This window comes from Podarcis muralis, chromosome 9, assembly GCF_964188315.1.
Source record: "Podarcis muralis chromosome 9, rPodMur119.hap1.1, whole genome shotgun sequence".
NCBI classification, from domain to species: domain Eukaryota; kingdom Metazoa; phylum Chordata; class Lepidosauria; order Squamata; family Lacertidae; genus Podarcis; species Podarcis muralis.
The window spans coordinates 60,300,714-60,314,520 of record NC_135663.1 but is presented as its reverse complement, the minus strand read 5'-3'; positions in this window follow the sequence as shown (position 1 = coordinate 60,314,520).

The window sequence follows — 13,807 nt, the reverse complement described above, 5'->3', positions numbered from 1 at the left end:
AATTGCTGCTTCTTTTTTATTTGCTCATTGCAAACAGCTGAAAGTCTATAAATTTTTATAAAAACCTGATTTGCAATCAGGGTTGAATATTTTCGATTACAACTGTATATATGTGTGTATATATGCATATCTGTAACTCTGGATAACATGAGATAAAGTGCATCTCATGAAGTGAACTGTAACAGAATTATTAGTATTTGAGGTGCAGTTTGTGCTGTATAGTAAAAGGCAGCTTTAAAATGGTAGAGTCTCAAAGCAGCTTGTAATATAACATAGGGCCTAATGCCCCAAGAAAACAAGTATGACATCTGGTTTGACATAACTCTGGACCATGGTCCTATAGATGTTTTGAACACTGATTTATATACTTTATGAGAACTGTTCTAAGAGTTGATATGCATGCCTACAGTCATATAAACACCAGCCCTAATAACACTTGTACAAAGTTTGTAACAATAAAATGCTCTCCAATAAGGATTGGAAACATTTTACATCTTTTATGCAGAGAAAAGTCAACATGGTGAACAGTTAAGTGTTAGACTAGGCTCTGGAACACTAGGGTTCAGATCACTACTTAGCCATGAAACCCACTGAGTGACGTTGAGCAATCAGAATAAGATCTATTACTAGATTATTGATGCAAATCTCCTCTATCTTCAGCACATTGTATTTTATTTTATTGCTAGGGCTGCGGGCTGGTGTGCAAGTAAAGACTCTTCTTCCGATTCTGAATTTTGGGGTCCTCCAAAAAAAAATCTTGACAACTTTGCGGGTATCAGGAATATGGCAACCCTAAAGCTCAACAATTGTGGTGGTTTCCTTACACTGTATTTTATTTTACTGCTAGGGCTACGGGCTAGTGCAAATAATGATTCTTCTGATTCTGAATTTTGGGGTCTTCCTAAAAAGATGCTCGGCAACTTTGCAGACATCGGGAATATGGCAACCCTAGGCAAAAAAAATTAACAATTGTGGCGGTTTCCTTGCATTGTATTTTATTTTATTGCTAGGGTTGGTGCAAATAAAGCTTGACCACTTTGCAGGCATCAGGAATATGGCAATCCTAGGCAAAAGGGCTAAGTTTCTCAAAATAAAATAAAAATTATTTTATTGCTAGGGGTTGGTGCATGTAAATATTCTTCTTCCACTTCTGAATTTTGGGGTCTTCCTAAAAAAAAAACAAAAAAACTTGACAACTTCTTGCAAGAATATGGCAACCTTGGGGCTAGGTTTCTAAAAAAAAAAAGACAAAGCTCAACAATTGTGGTGGTTTTCTTACACTGCATTTTATTTCATTGCTAGGGCTGGTATGCAAAGCAAGACCCCTTTGCGGGCGTCCAGAAAGTGACGTTTTTTGAAAGATGGCGACTCTAGGCCAGAAGGGCACGAAGCGGCAGAGCGTACCTGGCGAGGGCCTCCGGGGTCGGGTCTGTGGGCCCCACCGCGGACTTGCCCGGGGGGCTCCATGTGGGGTGGGAAGGGGCCTGTCAGGAGCGCGGCGGCGGCGGCAAACGAAAGGCGACTTCCTATTGACCGAGAAACAAGGGAGCGCGAGGGGAGCGCGCAGAAACCGGAAGTGAGGTTTCCACCCACCGGAAGGGCATCGAGGGCGCTCGTTCCCATAGACGACATGACGCCTAGAAGGGAAATCCGGAAGCCGGCGGAACGGGGGTCGGAGGAGGCGGGAGAAGACGCAGCCTCCGAGGGCGGCCCTAGGGAATAGAGGTCTCGCTTCCCTCCCGGAACCCCGGGGCCGCGAAACCTTTCCTCCCCCCTCCGCCCTGAGGGAAATGGGGGAGAAGACAGGCAGCGGATACGTGAATACGTTGTAGATATTTTCCCACATTTATTATGCTGTTTTTGTGATATACAAATGACATGAGAAAACCTGGCATGCTTGTTTGTATAACGTTATTCTTTTCTTTTTTTTCTAAAAAAATTTTATTGGTTTTACAACATTATAAACAAACAAACATTGGCTTAGGATTTTATTTATGTTAAGGGGTGAATTAATATGTTTAATTTCATAATGTGAAGATCTAAGAATGTCATTGTTTAAGAATTGTGATTTGGAAAACCGTTAAAAGGATATGCAGTGAAATTCAACCAAGGAGAAGCGAGGAAGTCACCTAACAATGTTAATAAGTGTAATTTTCAATAAGGCTATGATTTATGTTTGTCTTATGTATAACGTTATTCTTGTTTATAAAACCCAATTAACAAAACCAAACACCGTGGCTCCGAAAGACAGGCAGCGGATACTTTAATATGTTGTAGATATTTTCCCACATTTATTATGCTATTTTTGTGATATACAAATGACATGAGAAAACTTGGCATGCTTGTTTGTATAACGTTATTCTTGTTTATAAAACCCAATTAAAAACAAAACAAAACACCGTGGCTCCCAAAGGGTGCGGCAGCAGGAGAGGATCCAAGAACAAGCAAACGAGACATTTGAGTGCAGTGCAGTATAGTATCAAAATACTTGTTTCTGTGCAGAATATGGATGTTTTGGGAATCATTCCTACTATTTTTCTATAAGCTGCACGGTTCTACATTTGCCGGATGCCCCGCAATTGTGTTATAAGGTTGCTGTGTTGTCAGTTTGCTTTCCAGTGTATTTGGAAATCGGTCCGTCAACTAACTGTGAGAAAGGCTACGAAATTAAAGTGGAGTCAATAGATGTACCGTATTTTTTGCCCTATAGGACACACTTTTCCCCCTCCAAAAATGAAGGGGAAATGTGTGTGCGTCCTATGGGGCGAATGCAGGCTTTCGCTGAAGCCTGGAGAGCGAGAGGGGTCAATGCGCACCGACCCCTCTCGCTCTCCAGGCTTCGCGGACCTCCCCGCAAGCAGCGGGAGCGCTCCCGCTGCTTGCGGAGAGTTGCCGGCATGCCGAAGCCTGCGCACGCTGAGATCAGCGCGTCCAGGCTTCGCGGACCTCTCCACAAGCAGCGGGAGCCAGCGCTGGGCTCCCACGGCTTGCAGAGAGCTGCCTGTTTGGGGGCTGGGGTCGGGGGAAGCTCGGGCCTCCCCCGCCCCAGCCCCGCGCCTGGGGGGGAAATAATTTTTTTCCCTTTATTTCCCCCCAAAAAAACTAGGTGCGCCTTATGGGATGGTGCGTCCTATAGGGCGAAAAATACGGTACCCGTTTGCATTGTGACACACACAAAAACCCAATAAAAACGAGTAAAAAAAATCAGGGCGTTGCGAGCAATTTTTTATTCTGAAAGTATGGCCCAGAGGGGTGGGGGGGAACCACCGAATATTTCTCATACGTGTTTAGTTTGAGCTTGAAGCAAAAGAGAGAAAAACGATTTAAGAGAGTTTTGAGGTTGCAGTCCTACACACGGTTACCTCGGAGAGTGCTCCAGTCAGGGCTGACTTGAGTAACATTTTGACTTGGTAGAGCTGCAGTTTTTAACAACTTACTGTTTTTGCAGCATTAGGAGTCCCGCAGCACTTTTTAAAGGGAAGGGTGCCCTTGCACATGTGCAGAGTGCCTAGTCTCTCTAAAAACCCCCCAACTCAATAATTCCTCTGCACATCAGTGGACAAGCAAAGTGCTTCTGTGTATGAAGGCATAAGTATGATTTTTGCCTCTTACTAAGAAATAAACCACAACATGAGCATGGGCATAGCTGGGGGGGGGGCTGCCAACGAATCAAATAAATCAATAAAAATACTGAGGTTCTGCCCCCCCCCCCCTTATCATGAAGCCTGCCCCCTCAACATAAATCCTGGCTACATCCAAGACCATGTGAAATAAATTTTTGAATTCATGTATTTCCGCACCTACATACCTGTTGCCAAAAAACCCCTAGACACACAAAAACTTTTTAGAGGTGCGGAAAACTTGCTTCTGGCTTGCATGCAGTTTCCTAACAGCATCAATTTCACTTCCTTATACAAAACACTTTTCCCCATACATTAAAAGAACAAAGTATTCCAACCAATAGATGGGAAAAAATGATTGTTTAATTTGAGCCAGGGCACATCAGAACACATTTGCAATGCATGGCTCAGTCCTTAAAATGTGAAGTAATAATCTCTCTTCATGTGTAGAGTTCATCATACCAGACTAAAATCCATACTCTGTAATTGCATGTGGCCCAGAACTACCTGACCTGCCCCAGCCAGTAGCTGTTGCAGCTTTTAAGGAGTAAATGTACGGAAATGGTTAACACAGTTAATTGCAACACATATGCAAGCTGTCGACTGATGTCTCCTCCCAGTTCCCCAATTAAAAGCAGCAAAATGATTAATTAAACAATATGTATTATAGAAAGAGACTCACTGTTGTTTCTTTGTTTGCTCACTTGCTCTATTGTAAGGTAACAAAACAAATACTGAACTAAATAGCAAAGTAGGAGACACTCACTGTTGCTTCTCTGGCCTTCGGTGAAACAGATTTGACTATGCTCAAAACCATATTCTGATAGGCTAATGCTGCTAGTACATTGGTCTGCTTTTTAAGCAGCTCTGACTCTTCCCATATCTGCTACAGTGTGCACTAGAAAGCCTCATAACAACAGCTGGAGTAGGAGCTTTCCTACCAGGGCTGACTTTCCAGCAGCCCAATCATTCACATGGTTTTTCTTGCTTAAAGCACATGGGAAGGACTTCATGGCCAGAGCTATACTTTTGTATTAGGATTGGCTGAGTGGTGCAGAGAGCAGAATGGCCAGAGAGCAGGAGAATGACAGAAATGCCTCTAAATTCAAGGAAGTATAAAATGTGTGTGAGACAAGAAAGGGCTTGAGCCAAGTAGCGTCAGTGGAGCAGCCGTCATCGGCCTTAATGAACTTAATGAGATTTACTTTGGCTAGATACGTAGAGGACCGCATTATTGGACATTTGGTGCTTGTTTTTCTTCTCAGTTCAAAATGAAATATCCAACATAAAGAATTCAAAACATGTTTTCTATATTCAGATTACATGATTTGCTAGAGAGACAGGAAAGAGAAGTTATAATTGGGCAAAATATATACAAAATAAAAAATAAAAAAAGTGTCCAGTAGTACCTTAGAGACCAACTACGTTTGTTCTTGGTATAAGCTTTCGTGTGCATGCACACTTCTTCAGATACTTCAGCAGATGGTATCTGAAGAAGTGTGCATGCACACGAAAGCTTATACTGTACTAAGAACAAACTTAGTTGGTCTCTAAGGTACTACTGGACAATTTTTTGTTATTTTTTATATTTATTTCGACTGCATCAGACCAACACAGCTACCTACCTGAATCTTGTTAGAAGGCATAGCAAAAGAGAAAAGCATTTACTTACTTTTTTTTAATGTAATAATGTTTGGGCAGTGGGTGCTCTTACACTAGGCTGGTTTTAGCTGAGCTTACTTCAAAATAAACATGTTTCACACAGGTAATAAGTGGAGCCTAACATTCACATCTTTTCTAGTACTGTACGTGCAGAGTCATCTGGAAAATCATAGCATGGTTAGGTGGAGCTCAAGTACCATGAAGCAATTATTATTATTATTCTAACTGAAAGCAGCTAGAAACTGCAGCACACTTGCTCGTTCAACACAAGACAGATTAATAAAATCAGAACAGGGTCGGGCAGAGTTTCAGAGAGCTAGGACTGGCAAATCTGCAATCTAAATGAGGTCAACTTTATAGGAAACAACCTGAGTACACACCAGCTGTTGACCCCTCTGATTTTTCACTGAGGTTCTTTTATCACGGATTCCTGAAACACTGGTTTTGCCTGTGCACATGCTTCTTGTCCATTTGGGACTGGAAGCCAGCTCTCCCTAGTCCAATAACCTAACCATCTTGTGGCTGAGACTTGTGAAGGCCTGACACGAACTTCCACAGGTTTGATATCATGCAGATGAGGTAGGTCAAGGAAATGAGACAATCTACTGACTACAGATCACGCCACCTATGTGGATCAGAGTCACATACATCCTAGAATACATTTACTCATTGTATAGATGAAGAATACCATCAGATTACTTATGCAAGCCAACAGGTACGTACATGGCTGTTGCAGCTCGGTCAAGAAAGAAGGTCCAGTGAGGAATTATTTATTTATTGTCAAAAATACACCTACAAGTTAGGAGAAGGCATGTCTGCCAGCCCTATGTCTCTTGGCTATGTCTAAGTGTGCACCCGATGAAGCAGTTGCCTCAACGGTGAGGCTCCACCCCAAATCTCGGCTTCCCCATCCGACCTGCGCACAAGCAGGCAAAGACTACACCTGCATGTAATGGGCTTCTGCTCCTCCCACTTCAATTCTCTCCTGGTCCTGGGAGACAGTGGAGCAGGAGAGGTGGAGGCAGGAGGAGGAGGTGTGGAAGCCCTTGACTCTACAACTGCCTGACCTCTCTCTCCCACCTCCTGCACCTGTTCTTCACCCTTCAACCCTGCAGCTTCTCCTGCCACTGGCTCTCATCTCCCAGCTGTCTCAGGTTTCCCCGGATCACTGATCCCTTCTTCCAAGCAAAACTCCCTGTGCTCCCTCTGCAGTATCCAGCTAGTCCCCGACAATGGCAGAGCCCACAAGTGCCATGAACATTAGTGTTATGTACTGAAGTTCTCACCCTGGGCCAGCAGGGGGATACTGTAGATAGTTCAGGTCCACATATGCAAATAAGGGATCGAAAGTGACATTCAGTGATTTGATAGTTACAGAAAGTTGTTACAGTTGTGTTGTACTGGAGCTCTATATAAGCAGGTTGGCTGAACCCTTCAGTTCAGTTCTGTTCTGGCCTGTGAATAAAGAAGAGCTGTTTGAAGAATCGCTGTGTCGTCTGATATGTTCACCCACAACTTAACAATTAGTGTGGGTCAATGGAAAGACAGCTTAGAGCAGATGAAGAAAAAAGTGGACAGTAGAGACAGATAGCACAGAGAAATGCACAAGAACTCGGCATCACTCGCTGAAGCTGGTATCCGTTGTGCTGGTACTAGGCCACCAGCCAAGGGGAGGCTAGATGGCACAGGACATGGAAACAGCCCTGAAGATTACCCAGCTCCTTCTACAGTTGCCCTAGCCATTGATGAAAATGCCTGGAGCAAGAACTGCTGCCAACCTGGCTGCTTTTCCTGCTCACCTCCACCGCTACCCTCCCAATTTGAGCCAAGTGGCCTAGAGGACTGCTCACTCTCCTCTTTGCTCCCATCTTTCAACTTACGGTCCTTCCCATCCCACCCCCACTCCCACTCCAGTCTGGCAGCCAGCCTATATAGCTCCCCAAATTCCCCGAGACAAAATTAAGATATAGAAATGGCAAAAGGCATGCAGTTACAAAAGCTGAAAGCGACAAGGCTTTGGTAAAAGTGCATGATTGCGAAAGTCATGTGGGTCCATTCATCCAGCAGGTTGTAGAACTCTGTGGGCAAAAGACTTTAATGCATAAGTGGATTTGTCCCTACAAGTGACTGACAACTAGCTTGGGATTCCACCCTTGGCGTGGCATGTTCACCATGAGGACAGCAGCAGTACATTCTGTGCTCAGCTTAGTCCATTGTCCAAGTCACACTGTTGGCAAAACAACAGCCCATTCCACTTTTGAGCGAGCTGTGTTGATTCTGAGTTCCACAATGCACCCCACCCATTAAAAAATGTGAAAAAGAAAGACCCAATATTATGTTATTATGTTATATGGCCCTCTTGGCATCCTGAATTTTGGCTGCTGCCTCTGGGTAATGTAATGCAAGGGGGACACTTAACTGCTCCATAAGATATTTTATTTTAAAATGTTGATCTGGTCACTGTGGGGGCAGCAGCCTCCTGTGGCCTTTGTGGTGAATACAATAGGCATGCTGTTCTCAGACCAAAACACCACATAGCAGGATTCAGATCACTCACAAGGCAACCAAATTAGTACACTGGTTATGACTGCCAGATTTTCCTGATTTACAAGTGCCAAGTTTTCCTCCACAGCAATTGAAAAGCTCTCCTTTCAGAATTTTGTGAAGACTTTGAAAGTTTCCTCCAACATGAATGCCATTTTGTTTGCTAGTAGGAAAATAATTCTACATTATGGTGCAACACACAATAAACTTTCCAAACAATATATTAATGGATTCATGGATATAAAGACATATCAATCCAGCTGGATTCTTAAATATCCTTGGAAAGTTTCTCCTAGCATGGAAACTGGAACATATGTGGAAAATATAAATTCAAAGGAAGCCAGAGCTCATGTTATAGCTTATTCTATGGTGGTAAAGGCAATGTAGAAGCAGTATTTCTCTGCCAATAGTGCATTATCATCAATGCTGTCCAGGATAACTTTTATAGGAAGTCCATGGCATTCTCTAGTCTGACCAACAAGATGATAAAAGGGACCACTGTGACTTGTTCATCAACTATTTTGTGGATACTGAAAATTTACATCAATACAATTGCTCACATCTGTAGGAACCTGGACTCCATTGCATGTAGTTAACATGCTCAGAGCACCTAGTCCTATACTGTGGGATGGCTTTCATTTGTTGAGGCTTGATGACATGTATCAGGTACTTAGAAAAATGTAGCCAACTTCTTATTTGCCCTGCTGGGGATTAATACCAAGAAGGGGAGGATTGACTGGCCAGGTCCAGCAAATTATAAATGTCCCTTTCAAAGCAACCAAATCTACTCCTTCTCATAGTAAAACAGTTTTGGATCTAATGCAATAAGGAACTAGTTATAATATCCAATGTCAGATTTTACAGAGCACCTATAAATAGTATGAGAAAGAAAACTGCAGGCAGATGTGGTTGATATGAACATGACTCAAGAATTTCCAAAATAGTTTTAACATGCTAATTGTGAAACAAGCATCTATTGCTAAGATCCTTCTGTTATGTTTTATTAAGTGGAAGTCTTTTGCTGCAAGTCTGAAAGCACTAACTCAAGAGTGGATCTGTTTAATTAAATGGTGTTACTGTCCATACTGATTCCATTGTATGTGATGACTGTAGCACTATAAGGGTTAAAGCAGCATGGTGAAATTATTTCTTCTATGCAACTATCAAAAGAATGTTCAGGGTCTGGACTTTGTAGTCCGAGGAACATCTGGATATTTTAGAATCAAAAAACCGATTTGTTGGAAAGATCAGTTCCCTGCACATTCCAATAATACTAGATACTATAAATAGGTTTGATAAGAGCATGAAAAGCACCCACATGGTAGCAAATCGTGATGAAAAAGTACAAAACTTGTGTGGTTCCCTTGTGAGGAATTGTATAAGAAAAAATATTTCAAAAGCACTTTCTCAAAACCACGAAGTTCCTGCAAACCTACAGCTGAAGCCTGGGAAATTCAGTAGTTTATCTCAGTGAAACAATGTGAATAATTTCTGGCAAAGGACAATATCTGCATATTTGACATTATCTTGGCAAAACACGCAGAAAAAGAAGCAACCCCCCTGCTTTTATTTAAGGAAAGGAAATGTTTCCATACTTTGAAGTATATGGCAGTCTTTATTGTAATTATAGCAGGGACAGAGAGATGCTTGGAGAACAACCAATATGTGCTTAGCTCAAGACCAGAGGGGGAACAAAGTGAACAGAAACAATGAAAACATCATCACAGGAATGCAAGCTGCACCTTAGCATTCTTGATGACCCCGCCATGCAGTGCCAACACCCCCTCCTTGCCCAGAAATGGAAGGAACTGGCCAGTCTGGAGCACAGGCATGTTGCTGACACACTTTCTCAACATTTATTTATTTAATTGCATTTATATCCCACCTTTCTCCCAAAGAGATTAATGTGGCATACCTGGTTCTCTTCCTCCCCCCCTGCACCCTCACAAGAAGCCTGTGAGGTAGGTTAGTGTCAGGAATGAGCCAGCTCAAAGTGAGGGTTTGCAGCCAAATGCAGAAAGCAGCCAACAACAGGGAGGCTTTGATGTTAGTCAGGCAAGAGATAGCCAGCAGTTGCAGATTTTGGCTTTTCCTGACCTTGATGAGCCGGATGGTAAGGCAGTAGCTGAGAGCAGGCTGGAACACAGCCAAAACTCGATGGAAGCACAATCAGGCACAAACAAACCCCTCTCAGACCTGGAGGAGGTTGGAGCTGATCCAATAAGTCCGTAGAGTCGGCGAATGGGGTGGTGGTGTTAGATCAGAAGCAAAACAAGAAACATCAGGGTTGTAAGTTCAATATGTGTTGGCAATGCCGGAAGAACTCTTCAGAAGGGTCATCTTGAGTAATGGTGCCGGAGGCTTCGTTAGAGCCATCCGGAACTATCTGTTTCTGCAATAAATCCTCCTTTTTCATTATCTACGCTTACTGGATTATCAAGCTGGGAACCTGACAGTTAGGCTCAGAGACAGTGACTAGCTCAAGGTCACCCAGTGGGTTTCATGGCTGAGCAAGGATTTGAACCATGGCCTCCCAGGTCCTAGTCCAACACTCTAACCACTACACCACACTGGCTCTCGAAATATAAATTTTAGGTTCTACCTTGATTTGAACTCAGATCGCTGGATTCAGAGTCCAGAGTGCTAACCGCTATACCAGAGGACCACATGCACAAGAGATACATCTCACCCTCAGCACCACCCATTCTCCCAAAATGTGAGCACCATTCTTAGAAATGGCCCTACAATAAACCACCTTGAGTCTCTTGAGCAAGCATGTGGGGTTTTTTTTGCATCTGCACCTTAGTTAGTTAGAACAAGGATATTTCCTTTCGAGCATGTAATTCCATCAGTAAATATAGCTTTCTTATTTTCCTAACCTCACTTATACCAACCTCCAGGTATACTCCTCCAACAGGGATCCAATGTTCTGTTTAGCTTCTGTGAGCGTGTTAACTCCGAACACCAACAGGAGATCCACGTAGATCCTGATTTCTAAAAAATTTTAACACCAAATAATGAATGTTGGGTACTCTTAAGTTTTGATGCATAAGTTCTCAGAGCAAAACCGGTCATTTGAATTACATATTACTTACTACAGTACTTTGTTATTTGAGTTGAACACCATACATTCAAATCACGCTCAATATTATTTACTCTAAGGCCGCTGTCTATGTCCCACTAAAGTCAACTGGGCTTGCTTCTGAAAAGACATGTATAATTGCACTACACTGTAATGATTACTCTCTAGTTATTTGGGCTACAAACAAACAATTATTTGAGTACAGCAATGGAGCCACTTTTGAAACATGCTCACTGTTGTCTGTGCAAAAGAACAATTCCTATCCAAAAATGAGCTCAGAGAAAACTGGTTCTGCAAGTTTGCTGCACAATCTCTCTGCACTGTGTTGATGTGTTGAGACACTATGCAGTCATCTCCCACCTGATCCTTGAAGCATTAACCACTTTGAAAAAAAATTGCAATCAAATTGTACAAACATTTGAGCTAATGTCTGCACATCTGATGCCTACTAAAAAATAATAATGAAGGTGACACCCCGCAGCATCGGATGGGATATAAACAGCTATAATAATTAGGACAGTTACTTCTCTAGGCAAATAAAATGGCCGACATGTAACTGCCATCAGTTCTAGATCTGGGGAGCAATACGTGGAAGCTACTTTGTTGTTAACGCACCAACCACTGTGTATATAAATACAAACTCCTCCACCCCTAGCTTTACCAGAATCACGGTTTCTATCAGAGCGATAAATTATTCGATTTATCAGCTCAACTGCCGCATCTGGTACTGCTGAATGTAGCCAAGTTTCTGTAATAATTACCACACAGCTCTCACAAAGAAGCTTGTTTGCTGCCATCAGCAACTGTAATTCGTCAATTTTGTGGACGAGAGATCTGATGTTGGCCAGGAAGATGCCTGCCAGTGCTGGTCTGGTGGGACTTTTTCGAAGCCGGGTTAACAGACCAGCTCTGCAATCACGTTTTTGCTTTCGCTCTTTTCTCTTTCACTTTTTTCAGCACTTCCCCCTCCTGTCGACAATCCATAGAGATCCTGGAGGTCTTACTATGCAGTTTGGTATACAGTGGGACCTTTGAAACTCTCTAGTTATCTCTATTATTCTTGTGAGCCCGATGTTTACCAGTTTTGTGCGTGAGTAGGTGAGGTATTGGGAGCTCAGAGCCGCAGCGTATGAATGCGCCGCCATCTTGGAATGGAATGCCTGAAACTTGGGAGGAGAAAGTAAGATTGATGACTGAAATCTGTGTTGAATTGCTGGCAAGTACATCAGTCAATTCTGTGGCAGGCAGACACAAATCACCCCACATGAAAAGGTATGTTACAACTGTTGCAAATGTTTTGTGTGTGCAGTCTTACATACAACACTAGGTGAGCAGCATCCCAGATGGAAGAAGTGATGTGGCAATCGGCAGCATCTAGCAAAACATCACCACACATGTAAGCAAAACCCCACCCACACAATGCGCTACCATTGCACATTTTCCAGTGAATTCCAGAATGTGAACCACTGATATTGGGTCTACACTTAACTGTAGCCACTCCAATTGAGGCCTTCTCCAGCAGAATTACAGCCTGAAGCTGTATGGTGGACTTGAATCTACTTTCCCTTCAGCAATGGGAACTTCTGCTACCTTCCCCAATATAATTCAGGCAGCATTTTTCGATACTCTGCGGTACTTCACAGCTGCCCAATGACACACAAAAAAGTATTTTAAATGGTTTGTCTTCACCACTTGCCAAAGGCAGAGAAATGGAAGACCAGTAATGAAAATGGTGGATAACTTGCAGGGCAGCAAGCACACCCACCAACAATTATGAAGGAAAAGTTGAAATGGGAAAGTAGAAAAACTTTTTTTTTCAAGCTTAAGTCACTGCTAGCAATTCCTATGATGATGGTGCAATGCTACAGCACACCACAATCACCAGTACACGGACAGCAGAATAACCTCAGCTCTGGAAAAGCATGAAATGAACAGGCAGAAATAATAGGTGGGGTACAGATTAGCCTTTGTCGGTGCTTCTAGATGGATTATAGGATTGGTGTTCCTCATGCATGGACATTTTCTGCACATGGGATCATAGTCCTAAAAGTGACAGACTGATATCTATTTATACCAACCAATATTTACTGATACTATTGTACTATTATTTTTAAAAATAATAATACATGGTCTTATGTGTTTTTTAATGAAAGTGCAGCATAGCAATATTTAAATGAATAGTTTTAAATATTAAGCTCCTGTCTGCAAGCAACTTGCTTCAAGCGGTACACGCAAAAAACCAATGTTGCTCAGCTGCAGGAGAAAAGCAGTGTGTGTGTGCAGACGGGTCAAAGGCACATTCAACAAGTGGGATATAAATCCCTAAATCTAAATTATGTAAAATTTAAAGCATTTTAAACCCCCTGAAGTAACAGCACCACCTTTCTCATTTAAAATGGAACAGAGATTTGGCCGACGAGGAAAAACCCCACGAGGGGAGATTTAAAGGGCCCCAAAAACCCCTGAATTCTCCGCATCAACGTTGAACAGCTGGGCGGTCTTTCTCAGCCCTCTCGGGGCTCCCGAGGACAGAACCAAGATTGATGTCCACCTTGACCACTCCCAGAGAGAGGAAGCGACTTCTTCACACCAATAAGCGTGGGGGGAGGGCGGAGCTTTGACCACCTCGGCGTGCCGATTGGCCGGACAGGTCGCCCGCCTTGGCGCATAGGCTCGGAGCCGGGGCCTTACCGCCGAGGTAGCCACTGAGGATGAAGGCGGGAGGCGGGCACGGGAGAGCGACGCTTCGCCCGACCAACGAGCCGCGGGGATGCCTGTTCCTGTTTGAGAGGAACGTGCCAATGAGGGTGTCGTTAGGGCGGGGAGAAGAAGGAGCTGGGCTTTGCGAGTTATCGAGAGAGAGAGAGAAGACTCGGGATAATAAAGGCGGCGGGAGGCG